This window comes from Vicia villosa, linkage group LG5, assembly GCF_029867415.1.
Source record: "Vicia villosa cultivar HV-30 ecotype Madison, WI linkage group LG5, Vvil1.0, whole genome shotgun sequence".
In the NCBI taxonomy this organism is placed as follows: Eukaryota; Viridiplantae; Streptophyta; class Magnoliopsida; order Fabales; family Fabaceae; genus Vicia; species Vicia villosa.
This window is the reverse complement of record NC_081184.1, coordinates 116492359-116498384: the sequence shown is the minus strand read 5'-3', so window position 1 is coordinate 116498384 and position 6026 is coordinate 116492359. Positions and strand designations below refer to the sequence as shown.

Below are 6026 nucleotides of genomic sequence, written 5' to 3'. Positions count from 1 at the left end.
TTGTCTAGAATTGAACGTGTAACTTGTTTCCTAATATAACTTTATCTATCATATTACAATTTTCTTATGCAGTCCTAAAAGTTATATATTCGATAAGGTGTTGGAAAACACGCAAACCACATAAGATATAATAAACTCATATAAAACAAATATTAACAACAACTTTCATCAACAAGAAACCTTAAGCAACATAGAACTTTTATATGTAACAACAACATCAACTCATAAAATGTGTCAAAAACGTACCTGCCTCATAATGAAATCCAAAATGAAAGGAAAGTAGGATGAAGTTTAAGTGAGAGCAGCAAACATGTGTTAATCGATAAGTTTCCAGCGCTTACACAATATTTTTGTTGCGCTCACTTTAGTTTCATGCTCGTTAATTTTTTTTATTCACCCATCCATCCATACCTACAAGTTAGAACAAGCAGAAACATAAACAAGTCAAAACATTATGAAACAACCTATTGAAACCTAAACAATAATAGATAAAAAAGTTTGAAACATAACGAAATCGCTGCATAAGTTTGGTGAAGAAGAAACTGAAGGTAGCTATAGGTTTGAAGAAGACGAAATCACTGCATAAGTTTTGTGAAGACGAACCTGAAGATAGACATAGGTGACATGAGTGACATAGATGTTAGGGTTTTGTTTCGAGAGAGAAAAGTGAAATATGTTAGGGTTTTGTTTCGAGAGAGAAAAGTGAAATATGTTAGGGCTTTCACCGCAGCTGATAAGACAAACCGTGATGAAATAATTTAACTTTACACCACAGTTGACTAAAAGAACTGTGGTGATAAACCAAGACAATCCCATTTGGTGAAGATAAATGGAAAATTTTGGAGTTGGGATTCAAATCCTGTAACTCTTGGTATATTTCACTACGTTTTTTAACTATGACCATAGTGAAATGTCTTTTAGTAAATACAAAAAAAGGCGTCCAAAAACAAGTTATTACCACGACTAACATGGAGGTCATTGTAATATTGTGTTGTGAAAGGTCTTTTTTGTATTAGTGCTTGACTTTAAACACCTATAATGTCAAATAATAATACTTGTTAGTAAATAACCTTAGAAATTATAATTTACAAAAAAATATTATTAAAGAATAAAAAAAAGTTACTTGTTAAGTTTTCAATATGCCTTCTTGATGATTGTCATGGATAACATGCACATCATCTCTATCAACTTCTTCAAATGAAGTAGGCACTTGTGTTGCTTAAGAAGGAGTGGAAGGAATATCAAAATTTTCATCACTATGAGGAATTTATTTTTCTTAGAGAATAATTGACCATCTCCTCGATAAGTCTGAAGGGTTTGTTACATAAAAAACTTATTTTGCTTAAGTACCCATGATGAATGATTCACTCATATAAGTTTCCTCACCAAGATTAACCCATGTGAATCCTAACTCATCAGTTTGTACACCAATGTTATTGGGGATTGATGCAACTGAAAAACTCATCGAAACAAAACAATAAAGTCGCCATCGAACATCTATTTATCCTACAATAAGGAATGGAAAATATCGAAGAAAACCAAATAACAAGCAATGGTCTCAGAGAAAGGGTAAGGGTGTCTGTTACGTGAGGGGAAGGTATTAGCACCCCTCACGTCTGTGGTACCCCACAGAATCCATTCTTACTAGTTTTCTAATCTATGGGTGTTTGTGTGTATCATGCTATGTGCTAAGGGAGACATGCAATGGAAGATATACAGATAAGAGGAAACATGCAAATAGAAGGCAAACAAGATAAGAAGAAAAAGAGTCAAACAAAATAACAAAAAAAGAAAGGGTCGCTCGCTAGGGTGTTCGTACCCTGTGCCTACGTACCACCAACGTGCAATGGAGAAATCAGAGCACCGTTGTTCGGCCCAAAAATTTCTGTTTCTATCTCGATTCGCGTCTCCTAGAGAAACGGAACCGAGCACCCTAAGGGAGCATGCAAACAAGGAGCATCACAAAGATCCTAGCAAACATGGCCTGTGAACAGGCATCACAAATAAAAACAGGCGAACAAGCATCGCAAAGATATCATACGAACAGGCATCGCAGATAGAAAAACAATCATGTAACAGGCATACACGAATTTGAGTGTGTGAACAGGCATCACAAGTGATAACGCGAACAAGCATTGCAAACAACATGTAATAGGCACACATGTGCAAGTGTGTGAACAAGCATCACAAAGATATCATACGAATAGGCATCACAGATAAGAAGATAGTGAACAAGCATCACAAAAATATCACACTAACAGGCATAGCAGATAAGAAGATAGTGAACCAGCATCACAACCATATGGCATACAATCGAGCTCCGCTTAACAAACAAACAAACTACCGAAGTAGTAATCAATGCAAATGCAACACACAAATGAGCTCGGCTCGTAAAGCAAGCAAACTACCGAAGTAGTGACCTGGGAACTAAGGAGACGTTCTAGCTAGCGGGAAAGTCCTCCGAAGCCACCGTCCACGGGGAAAGTCCTCCGAAGCCACCGTCCACGGGGAAAGTCCTCCGAGACGGTTGAACAAGCAAATAACTGGAAATAAACGTTCTAGCTAACGGGGAAAGTCCTCCGAAGCTACAGTCCACGGGGTAAGTCCTCCGAGACGGTTGAACAAGAAAATAATTATAAATAAACGTTCTAGCTAACGGGGAAAGTCCTCCGAAGCTCCCATCCACGGGGAAAGTCCTTCGAGACGGGTGAACAAGACAAAAGAAAATAAACTGACAATAGTAAACAAACAAAAACAGAGCCTCTTTCGAGGGCTTGGCAAGATGAATGCCTAGGTCCTACTTATCATGGCAAATATGATGTTGCATGCCTACCCTACTTCTCATGGCAAGATATGGTGCGCGAAAGAGTAAAAGGAACAAGGAGGCAATACCGAACGGATAGCAAATCCGTAATGAGCTAGCAAGCAAAAGCAAAGAAGTCCCGAATACTTCGCGTAAACCAACATCAAGCAAGGTCAGAAAGCATCGTCGTGAAAATAAATCACGCACGACAAGTGGTACGCATCGAGCATAACCACGCAAGCAACCTGCAAGAGAAACACAATACAGACATCGCAAGAATATACATCTCAACAAATGAGAGATCAGATGAATCGCATCGGGAATAAGTTCGTGTCCCACAAATAAAGTGGAACACGATGTAAATCAATCACGCCGAAAGCGAATTTGTGTCCCACAAATAAAGTGGAACACGAAACAAGTCGAATCACAAATCGATCTCTCGAAGTACCTCACACATCTCGACAGCCAAATCAGTAATAACAAGGAGGCATGCACCGCCATAGAAAATACTAGCAATTAAATTCTACTTAAATTCTAAAACAAAGTCTAACAAGAGCAAATTGTTTTTCATGGCATTTTTATCTAAAAGTAATAGAACGAAACTATGTACAAAACAATTAAATTCTAACAAGTAAAAAATATTACATGTTTTCGATTATTTTTATCGTGTTAACATCTAACAACAATTATTGTTTTTCATGGCATTTTTATCTAAAAGTAATAGAACAAAACTATGTACAAAACAATTAAATTCTAACAAGTAAAAAATATTACATGTTTTCGATTATTTTTATCGTGTTAACATCTAACAACAATTATTGTTTTTATGTCATTTTGATTACCTAAAAAAAAGGAAAAGAACTATAAGTAAAATTCTAATTCTAACAAGAAACATGGATACAGGGGGGTTTCAAGTTGAAAATAGTGTGCACTCAAAAACTGGGGCGCAGGGCCCAACCAGAGTTAGCCCAAATGTGTTTTTGTATAGATTTTGTCATGGAAATGAGATGTATAACATAGTAAAGGGCGCTGCGGCCCAAACAGTGGCCCAATGTATTGTTTTTGTTCAGTTTTCAATCAACTCACCAAAAGTATGGAAATATAATGGGCTTGATAGAGGTGTAACTAGCACCACGTGTGGGAGGCCCATGGAATTATATCACATTCAGATTTCATTCAATTTTTAATGATCCAAACTTTATATTATCCATTCAATTAATCATCAGCTTAAATCAATTAAAAACCATAGGCTAAAATTAAATTGGATAGAAAAAAGAGAAATTAGGGTTTACATGTGAATGAAGGCTATTGACATTTCAGAGCAAAGGTCTCCCTTCTTCAACGTACCAACGGCGGCCGCCATCCATTCTTCTCCGGCAAAAATTCGAGCGGCGCACGACAGAGGAAGTTTCTTCTCCGATCAGACACGTACCGTCGCGGGTAACCACAATGCAGTCGTAATCTCACTCTTCCCTCGTTGCATCAATCTCTTCAATTGAACTCTCCGATCAAAACGCCACCACCGCCGTCACTCCTCACCAATAAACACAATCGTAACCTATTCTCTGAATCGTTCTCACATCTTTTTGACATTGCTCCTCCCTCATCTCAGATTACTCTCCATCCATCTCAACCTCCGTTCGAGCCTTCTCTTATCAGTTTAATTTATTCTCGATTCGATTGCGATGTAAGCAGATTCATACGAAATTAAACGCAAGGACGGAACAGATGCAAACACAGCTCGATGCTTACTTGATCAGAGATGACGATTCGAAGATGTTGGCAACGAAGACTTAAGGTAAGCGTTTGTGTTATTCTCTTGCTTCCTCCGTTCAATTCGCGCTTCTTCTCCTTCTACTGTGCGTTCAACATTGCTGATACGTAGTTGTTGCTTCGTGTTGATGATGATTGAAAACGATGATTAGTGCGATGAATCTGTGCCGATAAAGATTGTTGCGATCTTTTTTTATTTATTTCTGCAGGTTTGATGGTTCTATTGTGGAAGATGACGATGATGCGGTGAAGGTGGTGATGAAGGTCAGAATCGGTGGAGAGAGAGTTTCTGAGGGAAGGTTGAATGGAGATGGAGGTTGAAGATGGTGTTTTTCTGTGAAGCTTATTCTGAGTTTATCTATTGTTGATTTTTTTGTTGAATCAATCAGAGAGGTTGGGAAGATGGTGAAGAAGGGATGAAGATGATGAACCAAGGTTCAGAGAGCCAAGAGAGTTTGTTACGTTTTTGGAATTCTGTTACAGATATTTTTTTTCTCCTTTTGAGTTCTGTTATCATTTTCTTTTTTCTCTTTTTTGTTGCAGATTTTTGTTATCCTCCTCTTTTTTGTTATGCATTGAATTTTCTTTGATGTGCAGGCTTGCAGTTTGGTTTAATATCGAACCGGTTTTTTTCAATTTGAATGCAGGGCTGAACCTAGTTTGTAAATGGGCAAAGTCTGTTTAAATTGCAGCTTGATTAAAGGGTTTATGCAAAATTTCTTTTGTAGATTTCTTCTGTTGGTTTTTTCATGAGATGTACTATGATTGTAACAGATTGGACTATGATTGTAATGGACATTTGTTGATATTTGGATTTTTGAATTTTTGTAATACCCTTGGGATGAATGAAGATTGCTTGAAAATATTTGGATGTATTTTATTTTTTTGTATGAAACCTTTGAGAAAATGTTGGAGTTTAGACATGTGATATTTTGGATATTCTTGAATAAATTGGTTTGAAGTGAATGAATGAATATTTTGAATAAAAGAACATGATTTGTGTAATTTTGGGAAGGAGTTTGAATGATGTAAAGGATGAAATATCATGGACTTGAATATCATGATGAATTTTTTGTCTTGTATATTGCATTCCAAACAAACCAAAATGGATTAATCTTTCATCTTAGCATACCTTAAAGAATCTCAATCCAATCTTTGAATTATAATGAACCCGAAGCATCACTTGAATGAACTTCGCTTCAACAAAATCCTCACTCAATCAATGAACCACATTTCTTATATTAAAAATGACAAACAAAAGCCTTGATTGCTACTTCACTTCCTTACGCCATGATTCACATTCTAACTCCAATCTCACATAACAATAACACCTTAAGGAATATTTGGAGAAGATACGAATTTAAGCACATAAGAACATCTCGACATGCAATCCAATGAATCTCAGTTGAATTAACGATCGCACACATCATGCGTAAGAAACTCTTTATAA

General features: G+C 36.7%; 1 long non-coding RNA gene across 1 annotated transcript; it reads left to right on the top strand.

Annotated features, from left to right (window-relative positions):
* The first annotated feature begins 4039 nt into the window (after positions 1-4039).
* Positions 4040-5439, top strand: LOC131607101 (uncharacterized). The gene is made up of 2 exons (XR_009285198.1): positions 4040-4601; positions 4786-5439. It is a non-coding gene; the product is annotated as an uncharacterized LOC131607101 (long non-coding RNA).
* The last annotated feature ends 587 nt before the right edge of the window (positions 5440-6026 follow it).